The sequence below is a fragment of the Phaenicophaeus curvirostris genome, chromosome 19, assembly GCF_032191515.1.
Source record: "Phaenicophaeus curvirostris isolate KB17595 chromosome 19, BPBGC_Pcur_1.0, whole genome shotgun sequence".
In the NCBI taxonomy this organism is placed as follows: Eukaryota; Metazoa; Chordata; class Aves; order Cuculiformes; family Cuculidae; genus Phaenicophaeus; species Phaenicophaeus curvirostris.
This window is the reverse complement of record NC_091410.1, coordinates 5,398,201-5,410,687: the sequence shown is the minus strand read 5'-3', so window position 1 is coordinate 5,410,687 and position 12,487 is coordinate 5,398,201. Positions and strand designations below refer to the sequence as shown.

General features: G+C 46.4%; 1 long non-coding RNA gene across 2 annotated transcripts in view; it reads left to right on the top strand.

Annotated features, from left to right (window-relative positions):
• The window catches only part of LOC138728779 (uncharacterized), a 48,405-nt gene that overhangs the window by 24,446 nt on the left and 11,472 nt on the right, over positions 1–12,487 (top strand). For both annotated transcript variants that reach the window (XR_011338753.1, XR_011338754.1), the window contains 2 exons: positions 3,008–3,171; positions 6,008–6,111. This is a non-coding gene — a long non-coding RNA (uncharacterized lncRNA). The remainder of the gene's footprint in view (positions 1–3,007; positions 3,172–6,007; positions 6,112–12,487) is intronic.

Sequence of the window (12,487 nt, the reverse complement as noted above, 5' to 3'; positions counted from 1 at the left end):
CATTCATCAACAGCTGTCCTCTCAGGACAGTAACTCCAGCTGCAACTGAGATGACTGCAGGACCGCTAAAGCAATAAATGCAACACCAAAGGAGACCACAACTACTCCATTGGGAATGGGCAAATGATATTTTGTGTTGGAGTACCAAAACTGCATTTGTGGACAGTGTCAGCAAGTGCTTCATGAAACCACTAGTTAAACTAGAAACTAGGCTGTGAAGGAAAAGCAGTGTTGACTTACGTGGTTCAAGCTCCACTGTGGAGACAGCTGAAAATAAAGGTCTTTATGCATTGACCTATGGCAATACATGTAATACAACATCCTTGGAAGAATTAAAATAGCCTCCCAAATCCAATATGACCATGTTTATAAATCACATGGAAATAAGGAATCAAGGGGAAGCAGTTCAGATTTAGTTGACTGAAGACCCCTTAATGATACTATAGATGAGGTCCAGGGCAAAGCCATGCTAATTACCAGAGTCACACCCAGCCCCATGGTTATGAAAACATCCAGCATCTCTTAGCAATTCCAGCTTCACTAAGTAGGAAGTTAGGATTTCCCCACTGCTGGTTATCCCTTTCCTTTTCAAACTCTGTTGGAAGATGCAGATGCCTGGGGACAGGTTTTGCCTATGAGGATTGACGCAAGCAAGGTGCTGCATACCTAAGTGCTTTCTGTCTCATCTCTCTCTAGGTGAGCTCACATTCAGCAGTAGACACAATTTTTCTCAACTCCCTTCTGCATCATCCATGCAGAACTGTTATGCTTAATGTCCCTGAGTGCCCAAGGAAAGTTTTATATTCCTATTTGTTTTATATTCCTATTTCATTTCATCCACCTACTATGTACTTCTGTGTTTTAGTTTATCAAGAAGTTTGCTGCTTATCCAGTTCCTGCAGAACAAGGTTGTTACCAAGGTCTCCCTAATTTTCCTTTAAACCCTAACCATCTCTCCTGAGCAGTCTTCTCTTCCAGAGAAGGTGTTCTAACTAGCAGTTCCCTGACTACAATGAATTCTATTCTAATGAAGTCTAGTGTGCTAATTCTGTTATTTACCTCCCCAGCTTTCCACCAGGTCTTTTATTCAGTCATCATGAGTTTGGTGCAGCCTGAGCTACCATCTGGGATCTTATTTACCAGTAGTTCATCCCTGCTTGTAGTGCTCAGCATTGCCCATCCAGTATTTACATTAGGATATTGTCACTAGTGCAGTCTAAGAACTTCTGGCATTGCTCTTCCAGTGGATGTCCACATGGCTGAAACCCTCCCTATGACAAAGGAGACTTCTGTCTTTCCACTAGTTGTAGAAATCCTCCTTCACTACTTTGTCTTGGGTGGTCTCTAATGGACCCAATCACAGTATCCCTCCTTTTCCTCCTGTCTCTGACAAGATGTCTACAGTTTCACGCTGGAGCTTCGCAAAATCAAGGAGCACTTTAACATAAATCATCCTCCTCTTGTTTTTTCTTCCTGAACAGTCCATACCCTCCCATGACTATCTGGTAGTGCACAATATCCCGCCAGATCTCCAGGATTCTGATCACATTGCCCTTCTCCTTTGCAAAATTCCTGCAGTTGTAGCTATTCCTCTGTCACTTCTCGGCTTAAGTCCTCTTTCTGTGAGGAAGCTGATTTCACACCCCTGTGGTGACAGGGTTTAATCTCATTGCAAAGGTCTCTGTCTTTCATAGTCCTTAAATACAGATGTTTGAAAATCTAAAGGAACTCAAAGATGAAGTTGCTAAGCTTACAAACATGGTGCGAAAGTTCCTACTTAAAAACCTAGCTGGACATCACAAGAGTTCCAGCTGACTAAACTAATCCTACAGTATTGAAAGGGCTTATGGGAAAATGAAGGGACCTACAGTGCAGTAAGGCTGATGACTAAACTGGACAAATAAGTAGAAATTAAAATACAGAACAAAATTAATGGATGCAGAAAAAGGAGGAGTCTTTCATGTGTATTTGTAAAGGGAAGTCTTAGTTCACAAACCTACTTGCTTCTTTGAAGGCCAGATAAAGCATGTAGATTTAACTACTAAGCCTGCACTAGTAATGCTAAATAAATCTGCTCCTGAGTGCAGTCTCTGGTATCAGATAGAATGGTACAGACCACCTCACAGCCAGCCCTCTGTGCTTGTGACCCCCAGAATCGTCTGGCGGCATCAGCACTGCAGAACCCTTGGCTGGGGCTTCTGCTGTTCAGTAAACACCTAGTTTCCCTTTCACACCAACTATATAAAGCTGTACCTTTTCCTCTGAAGTCTTTAATAGTGACATAAAACAATGCCATGGAGGAAAAGTTGTAAACTGCAGCATTGGCACTTGTGTGCACAGCGTTCACAAAAATGGAGCATTAGCTGTCAGAGCTGTTTTCAAAGGGAAAATCCTTTACCCTTTTGACTAGATATGGAAGGACTGGAGACTGAGAAGGAAACCATGAGAAAATAGATAAGAAAAGACTGGGAAGCCAACATGGGAAGTATAGAGGAACTTCCAGGAGAAAACAAGATCCAAAACAACACCCGTTCCTCCAGACATTTTTTCTGAAAGACAAAGACTACACTAATTCATATTTTAAGGCAAACTAACTTGAAACTTTCTTCCACAGATTTAAAAATCCTGGTCATATGGAGAGTCAGGTATCACGTAAAAAGCTCTGCGATGCACATCATCACGTTTGGTTCAATTCATAGAGATGATCAGTCCCATTCAAAAGATAAATTTCTGTTACGTAGTCTATTGGGCATTCTTGCTTCTTACAAAGGAGTACTGTGCAATTTGAATTACTGGATCCAGATTCCATATGGATGTAGCTCCACAGTTTTCAGTCATTTAGGTCACAGAAAACTGGCTAATTTCCTTCATTTAAACATAGGGCAGCTGAGACAACATCTGTCCTTGGGAAGAGGGATCTGCTGAAAGAGGCAGCAATATCTTCATGCAAAACAAAGAGATCTCGCCAACCACTGACTTCCTACCACTTCTGTTTCCATCTCTATAGGGCCTGGCACCCACCAGGACTAGAAGTAAACTACAGCACAGTCAGAAGAGGCAGAATGAGAGAAATCCATGGATATAGATGGTCCTGCACAGACTTATGCTGTGGGTGAAGTGCTCAAGTGATGACATCCAGGAATGCTGAAAACAGATCTCATTCTGCTTTCTGTAAGTCCTTACAATGTTATTTCCCATTGTTTGTCTCCAGTGAACATGAGCTGGGGAGAAAGAGAGATGCTTTTGAACACAAATGAAGTTTGAAAGTGGAGCTTTTGAGTTCGTGGCCTCACCCTCTGCTCTGTTTCTTAGAGCATCAGCCTCATAACCTGTCTAAGTCAGAAAGAAATTTCAGGACCAGTATCTCTATGCCATTGTCACAGAACCACATTCAGACCTCCTGCTTTGGTCCTCCACTGCTTCCACCCCAAACCAAGCCCTCCTGCCCAGTTGCAATAGCAGGAAAAGAAGCATGAGCACAAGCTCTGGCCTCCACTTTGTAACATCCATTTAAAAAGAGTTCCCTTTGTCTCCTCATCCCAATTGGTCAGCCCCAGGAGGCTGAAGAGGCCTGAGAGCTGCTAAGCTCCTGCTCAGGCAGGAAATGTTCTTTTGTGGATCAATATTTTCCCTGCGATTCTCCGCACGAGAGGCCACTCCTATCACAAGAGAAACACAACTGCCAGCAGCCATAAGCAGATGGCTGCCTCCTGCAGCATGGGAGAATGTCCAGGTATGGCTCCTGCTGGGCCAAGCACTGCTTTGTGAAGGTAAAACATTACCTGTACAGCTACAGTGCAATGAGCTGCCACCATTGGCAGTCTTGCACCCAGCCTGGCGCGGTCCCACAGTGTTTTTCTCAGCCCAGTATCTGTGCTTCCAAGGGCCAGAAGTCCACAAGCTCCTTCAGCAGCTTTTGCTCTATCTCGTTGTTAAGATCAGATCCATGAAGGAAGGCTAAAGAAATCCACAGACTCAAAGTAGCTGCCACAGGCAAGAAACCACCCAGCTGTCCTTCAGTAGCTCACAGGCGACTGCCCAGATGTTCCTGCACCCTTCAGGCTGTCATTGCCCTCAGGATCTTGCAGCCCCTGTGCTACCGTGCCAAGGAGATTTCAAGGAGAAATTAATGTTCCAGGAAATTAATGTTGTTATTAGGAACTTTGCAGTATGAAGTAAGGAATAGGGCAGCCAGGCAGCTGACAATACATTTTCACTCCATTAGCATGTGATGATTGAGCACTTGTCGACTAATTTGTCAAAGAATGGCAGTTCCCTCTTCTGCAGCATCTGGACTGGGAGGAAACTCAAGGATTCTGGAGTCCCACACATGGACTGAAATTATTCAGCTTGAGGAACAATTGCTCTAGTTCTTTTCCTACTTTTATTTCTGCAGGCTCTTTCTCTTTAGGATGCTGAGGCACCGCCTTCACCTCTTTCATTTCCCCTGTGTCTGCCAAACTGCTTGGCCTTATGCATAGAAAAGGGGACGGCTGCCATTGTGCAAGTCCCCTCTGTGATATCAGTTGTGTTTGCAGATATCTTTCACAAAGAATGTTGTCTCAGCATGAATTGCCTAAATTCACTTCCAATGGGAAAGGAGTATTTAGTGTCAGTGTCCTTATATTCATGGAAAAAAAATATTTTTTTCAGTGCCTTGATTCTGCCTTAAAAATCAGGTATGGCATCGTGAGGCCTAGCTGCAAAAAGGCATTACACCAGAAAGTGGTCTTGTCTTGCCAGATTCTGTAACTCACACGGAGTGGAATAGCATCAGTCCCAGGATAAACAGCGTCATTTCAATTCTGGAATCAAGTTATTAACCTATAGCACTTTCCAGGTAGTAAAAAAATGCACCATCATCCCAAACCAGCAGAGGCTGGGATAGTGACAGACACTTTCCTGAGAGATACAAAAATCATGGAATAGTTTGGGTTGGAAGGGACCTTAAAGATCATCTAGTCCCAACCCTCTGCCATGGGCAAGGACACCTCCCACTGGATCAGTCTGCCCAAGGCCCATTCAGTTTGGCCTTGAACACCTCCAGAGATGGGATCTTGTAGAGCAGAGCTACATTTATGATGCTTCTGGGAAGAACAAGCATATAGGATGGAGTCTGAAATTCCCTGACTTGCTCGTGATTTTCCCAAAAGAAAGAACTCAAAGCACTTCCTCTAGGATTTTCAAGTTGCAAGTGCTGTTGGTGACGCTGTTGTTTTGGTAGGACCTGCCTAAACAGATCAGTTTGCCCTGTAGCCTGGGATGGACAATCTGACAGAGAATGCTCAGGCTCTGCTGAGACAGCATTTCTGCTGCCCTCTGTGTAAAATGAGAGCTCCCAGGAATGTTAGCAGAGGACAAGCAGAAATGTCAGCACACTGCTCTGTAGCAAAGCTGCTCATCCTTACACTTCTGCTAGGATGTGTCTGGACACTGAACCCTGGAGATGGTAAGAGCGCATTTTCCATGTTAAAAGGGTATTTATCAATTCACTGCTAAGATGCATGCTTTTAATATTGCATGTAGAATGTGCTCAGTCCATATTTTTGATGCTTCATCTGGTTAGGCAATGTGCCATTAAACTAACATCTCTGATAAATGTGCCTGAAGGAGTAGGCTGAGAGCATCACTGGAAGCAAGAAATGATTTTCCAGGGAGAACTAGTAAGAATTAGAACTAAGGAGACTTATAATGTGCAGACTGAAAAGCAGTGTAGGGCCACCCATTCTTTACCATGGTAAACGTAAGCAAAAAGTTCTGGATCTGCATGTTAACATGAAGACAAACTGATCTCTATTCAGAAAACAGTTCCTGCAGATCTTAATGCAGTTGTGATTTACCTACATGTCAAAGACTGGATGCACGGAATGGTATTCTCAGAAGTCCTCAGTATGACTTAAGTGAACATGAGATGAAGATAAAACCCGCAATCTGGGATTAGAGGGTGGGCATCTTTCAAATGTGCACCACAGGTGCATCATTACTCACCCTCCCCCTGTCTCCACAGCAGCGGAAGAGAGCTGGGCAGTAGATTCTGGCCAAGGAGATGACATTCAGGATGCCCTTTCTATCACCCACCAAAGCAGCTGAGAGGCTCCTGTTACAGAGCAGGTGAGTGGGGTGGGCAAGCTGGGAGACCACTGGGGAGAAAAAGGTAATTGTAACAGCAAGTAGCCAGAAGAGGAGGATGGAAGGGGAGGGAAAAGAAAGTAAGGAAGGAGCATGTTAATAACCCTTGCAGGCAACTCAAGAATAACCTAAAATAGGCTGTACTTGTGAAATCAAAGGCCATATAACCCCAATTTCTGTCTTTGAAAATGATGCCCAGGAAGAAGCATCATCTTGCATAAGGCAAGATAGAGCGGCACTTATCAAATTCTCCTGACTGCCAGTAATCACGGAAGCCCCAAGAAGGACACGAAGTCTGGGCATTTAACAGGTCACGGTGGATTGTTAAGCAGTGAATTTGTCCAAACACTTTTTGAACCCATGAACTGTTCTCTGAATGTATGTTGTATTACTGTGATCCTCCGCTGAGGCTAATTCATAGAAAGAAAACATCCACGTATGCAGTTCAACTCACTTTGTTATTATCTTCGACTGAGTATGACAGATACAGGTCTTTTTCACATTTTATCCAAATTTTCATAGAAAGTCACAGATTTGAGGAAGTAAAATCAGTGATTAAACTGCAGAGAGCATCCTCCATGTGCCAAGGTCAACTATGCTATAGTTAACGTGCAGTTACTATTTATACTACAGCAGGATATTTTTCATTTAGTATTTTCAAAAGACATTTTTTTCCAAACACTAAGGTTCCTGTCAGTGTTTTCCAGACACTAAGACTCCACCACAGCCTCCCATGTAACATTAGCGGATAAATTTCCCGGGTGGTCAGCCTAAACATTTCCTTAATTGCTCTCTGCGTCCATCTGAGATGCAGAAGGAAGGATGCAAGCGTCTGCTCCTCCTAAAGGGGAAATCAGTTGCATAAAGCAGAACAACACCAGCAGAAGACAATGATGGTGATGTGTCACTAGACAGCCAGCAGCCAGGGTGTCAGGGTGCTGGTGGCCCCTGTGGGAAATTAGCAGCCAGGGGTTCTAACAGAGCTTGCAGCCCCTGTCCTGAGGACGTTTCCTGCTCACCTGATGACTGTCTACTAGGGACAGATCTTTCTCTCCATGTGGAATGTCACAAAGTACTTGGAGAGGTCTGAGTTTATCCCAAAGGAAGAGTGAATGCTGCGTCCAAAGGAGAGGAGGTTAATGTTTTACATCATTCATGACTGTGGCCTGATAAAATGCATGCCAACTCTGCAGCAGCTCAAGATGCAGCTTCACTCCATCACTGCTTTGCTGAGCAACACAGGTGTACGTTGCCTACCTTCCAAATCAGTCCCTCAGGTCCCTCAAAGTGCCTGCTGCTCCCTCAGAAGTGCCTCCAGGTGGACAGCAGCTTGCAGGGTGCAAGGTCTCAGAGCAGAGCCATCTCTTGACCATGATGCTGTCTGCCTCATATATTTGCCAAGCCTAGATTTTACACTTAGTGCCCTGATTGGGTGTTGTCCACAGTCCTATCTGTGTTGAAAGTCTGAATTCAAGAGAACTAATGTATGTAGAAATGGGAGAAAGAAAAGACCTCTTTGTAGGCCCTTTTCCGGGATTCACTGGCCAATAGCTCAGGAGATATGGATACCCCTCTAGTCCAGGAGTTCACAGATCTGAGATCCTCTGTAGTGGGGCAGCAGTTCTGTTGAACTGTATGCACTGTATCTATTTTAAAGTTTCTCTCTGAGCTGGTCTGTTATGACCACTTTGGAGCAGTGTTTTCCCCATGATCGGTTAGCACTTGTCAGCTGAGGGGCAGCCCAACTCCCTGAAGGGTGTGCCAATGCAAAAAACTCATTCTGCAGTTACGACAATGAATATCTAAGAGGAAGGAATGTTTCACTCCTCTCCCCTTTGTATGCTATATGGATCCAGCTAATTTATCATAATGTATGGCTTCCTCTAGTAAATAGTACTGTTAGTTCAGCATAAAAGAAAACCTGAGAATGTGATCTTTTTTCTGTATACTTTAGCTATATATGATGTATATTGTTTAGGTTGGCACATTGCTGTAGCTGATGCTGCGCAATGAGAGAGGCATTTTCTTACAAGTTAAATAATTTTGAGAAAACACTCCCATAACAGCTCCAAAAAAATAACAAGAATTCTCACTTTTAAAGAGTGTTTCTTAAATTAAAGGCAAATTAAAATCAGTGGGTTTATACAGCTTAGAATGATTCCCCAAACTAACCTTGCTGTTCAGGGAAGCAAATAAACAGAACCCTAAAAAGGGAACTCTTTCTAACTGGGCAGGGGGGGCTTTTAAAAGATAACATTCATATTTTAAATATTAACACTTCCACACAATTTTGCTGGGTATTATAAAGCAAAGTGGGATATATACACATTCTCAGAAATGATAGCACCTTTTCCTGGCAGGATCAGTAGCTGACGATGAAATGGAAACATAAAAATAGACGTGATGATCATCACAGTTTCAGTTGCAAGGAGGTTACTGATATACTTGCTATTTTTCTATAAATGTACGTATGATACCATCCATATCTAGACAGTCCTTGGGAGATTCTTGTCTAAAACAGTTCCTTAAAAGCATAGGCTAGAGGAGACCATGCAATATTATAGATACTCTGTTCTACCATACAGTTTTTATCATTCAAAGATTTCCTTAATATTTACTCCAAATTCACTTTCCTTTAAACTGAACAGTTATAGTCCTGGTGATAAAACACTCTACGTCTCTTAATGAAAAACTGGTTTTATTTTCATACTCCCACACCTAGTCTTTACTTTTTCTGCCTGTAGACTTAAAAAGTTCTACGCATACCTTTTTGAAAGTAATTTTCTTTATGCAAGCCCTTCTATGTCCTTTCCTCCGTTCTCCACAGAAAGACTTTTCAGAAGAGGTCTACAAAACGTTCTCTCTTCAAAGTGCTGTAGACTATCACTAACAGAAACCATTGCTGAGCGAAGCAACCATTCATGTCTTGCATCATAGAAAGAGTAATTACACTACTATTTGCAATAATTTCCTTATGAAAATTAGAGACGCTTTATCCAGTTTTCTGGAGCTACTTTTAAGTCTGACCACATTCCGCCCCGCCAAAGTGCTTGGATGCCCCTTCCCAAAAGAAACACCACTAGTAGCTGCATCTGTCAGTTTAGGGTCTTTCCTTGGAGCACTGAAGACCCTCTCATTCCCAGGCTGTCTTTGGCCCATCGCGCTGTATTTCACCCAGTGGTGAACACACACAACTGGCTGGCCCAGGGGGATGCATTGTAAACCATCCAGTGGGATTCAGCAACCACACATGGACCAGGCATTTCAGCAGCTTTAGAAGCTTGGTTGGGGATCTTTAACCAAGCCCACGCTGTGGTCTGCACTGGTTGGACACCCGGAGGAGGCTCCAGCGGGGCGGCTGGGTGCTGCCCTCCCCCCGGCAATGGGTGTCCTGGGTCTGGCTGTGCCCTGGCAGAGCTCCCTGCAGCTGCCAGAACCCCGCTGGAGCCCCAGACGGAGAGGGAAGCTGGTGGGTCCTGTGCCCGCATTGCAACAGCCCAAACAGCGAGGCACTGGGCATAGCCACCATCCCAGCTGGTGTCTCAGGACCCTGGACTTCTCTGCCTCGTTGCCTGTGGCGACTGCAGCAAGCAGTGATGCTAGCTCTATGGAGCTCGGCAAAGCTCTGGTGGAGTTGGGCTGCAGGCAGAGCTGGGTCTCCAGAACCACCAAGCAAAAGCCACCACGCAGGGGCTCTCCTGCAGCCCTGATGCTCCAGTGGCCCTTGAGGATCTCTGCTGCACAGCCCTTTGACACCCCTCACTGAGTGTTGTCACAGTGCAGCCAGAGCAAAGGGACGTGGCCTTCTGCAGACGCTGCTGACCCAGGGAGCAACCCAGCCTTTGTCTTCATCCTCACTTGGTGCGGGATGCAAGGGGAAGTGGCTGTGAAATCATACACTTTCAGAGCTACAGCAGCCTGTCTTTTCCATTTGTTGGTGTCCAAGAGAAGTGACAGCCCCACGCAGCCCAACCTGAGCCCCAGGTCACTGCTGGAAGCACCTGGGCAGCTGCTCTGCTCCCCTTGGGACCACATGGCCCAGCAGGGCACAGTGAGCACCCAGGAGCTGGGCTGGCACAGCGACATCGCACAGACTCCACAGGGCCCACTCTTGATTTATACTCTTCAGGGACAGCACTTTTGGGGCTGCTTCTGATTTTTAAGCTGTCAGCTGGGAAGGGAGCTGTGCCAGAGCAAATCTCTTGATGGCAAGAATAGCGTCTCCGTCTTAGGACAGAGCACAGTTGTCCAGCTCCTACATGGCAGCACGTTGCACTGAGATATAGAAGGCAACCTACCCGCCCAGGAATGTCTTGAGCGCTATTAGTGGCAGCGTATCATCTGCACAAACAGGCGTGACCCCGCGCAGGAGTCTTGCGAGAGCACCGCTATTTTGAGCTTTGGACACTGAGGACGAAGGGAGACAAATGACGGGCTGACCCTCCTGGCACGGGCAACCTCCAGAGCTCTCTGCAGCCTTGTCTCCTCCTCTGGGAATCATAGAATCATAGAATAACCAGGCTGGAAGAGACCCACCAGATCATCGAGTCCAACCACTAAACCATTCCCCTTAGCACCTCATCCACCCGTGCCTTAAACACCTCCAGGGAAGGTGACTCAACCACCTCCCTGGGCAGCCTGTTCCAGTTCCCAATGACTCTTCCTGTGAAGAAATGACTCTGGTGAAGGCTGATGAGCAATTTGGTGGGACCTCAGAGCCCAGGAGGCAGGAGCTAGGAGGGAGCTGTCAAATTGCCAGGGAGGCAAGGCCAGGACTCGGTCCCAGCAGCCACGCTCTGCTCATGGCAAGTCCTGCCGGAGGGTGTGTGCCTGCCCTGGGGCTTGGGGCACACGGCTGCCTGATTTGTTTTCAGTCACATCCTTAGCAGCTAGAGAGACAGCATAGGGCAGGTAACTGCATGCAACTCAAACAAGCAGGAGCCTGGGGGAGTAAACAGCTGACACAAAGTCAGAAACTAAAGGCTGCAGGGAGTCAGAACAGACACAGCTTCACCCATGATGTGAGAGCTGCTTTGTCAGTGATTTTCATGTTGATTCACACCAACACCCTCTGTGACAGTTCTTTTGTACAAGTCATCAAAGAAAGCAACTAAAGGTATCACACTTACCCACGTAGCATGGAGCCATCCACCTGCTCACTCTTCTTCATGCCTGGCTTTGCTGGCTCTGCTCTGACACTCTGAGGACACATCCTCAAGCTCCCATGCTCGAGGCAACGTGAGGCATGAGACGGTGCAGGGGCTGTAAAGCAGGAGTTCAGAAAGTCTCAGAAGTTGATGCTTGTACAAGCCATTGCAGCTAACAGGGATTCTTAGGGATGCTGTGTGCCATCAAGTCTTTATCAGCCCCACCTGAAGCTCTGGAGACACCTGCAGGTGTGGCTAGAGATCAACAAGGCACCCAAGAGGAGCAGTCAGCTCACAGTGGGGTTAGGCAGGCAAAGTTCCCCATCAGAGACCCCGGCTCTGGTGTCAGACCAATGCGTGCTGTCAGGCAAGGGGAAGGACTGCAGGGGATGAGGACAGATGAACAGGTTAGGAGTCTGTTAGGGAGTCATGAGGAAAGGTTGTGCAGGGTCATGAGAAGGGAGGACTAGTCTGGCATCTCTGCAAGGTGTTGGGAGGCTTTCTTGAGGTCTTTGTGTCTGAAAACTGAGGTCTGCTCCTTAGGAACCATCACCTATTCCTCTCTTGACACAGCACTGACAAGAGGCTCTGCTTGATGACACTTGCCCATGACCCTGGAAGCAGGCTGGATGTCCTTGTGGGAGCTGGTTTGCTGGAGAGGCTGCGCTTTGAGCCCGCTAAGGTGAGAGCCTTTGGCTCTTGCTGACCCAGGCGTGCACCCAGGGAGCTGTCAGTGGCAACTCCCCAGCAGAGGGAACTTCTGTTTGGAGGCAGAACCTCTGACACTGACTTGTGCAAGCTGAGAGCAAGCAGGCAGTGTCAGTTCCCACATCCCATCACCCGAGGGAGCTCCACTGGCAAGCTCTCCCAGGAAAACATGGGAAACGGATCAAGGGCTGCCTGGCTCAGGCTTGGGTGCAACCATTTTCTGCAGAGCCTGCATCTCTTCAGCCTTCACCAGCTCCAGACCCATCCTCGTGGCCGTCCTAGGCTCGGTGCTCCCTGGAGGACCCACCTCTACTCTTCAATTCTAGCACTTGTGCAGCAGATGGAGGAGGAAAGCAGTGCACTGTCACCCTCTTTCAACATCAACACATACCCTGGCCTCTGCTCCTGAGTCTGCTTCTTGTTTCCTTCCAGTGCCAGCTGCACCTCACTCCTCAGTTGCTGCTGTTTCTCATTCACTCTACATGGATCTGCGTCAGGGGATG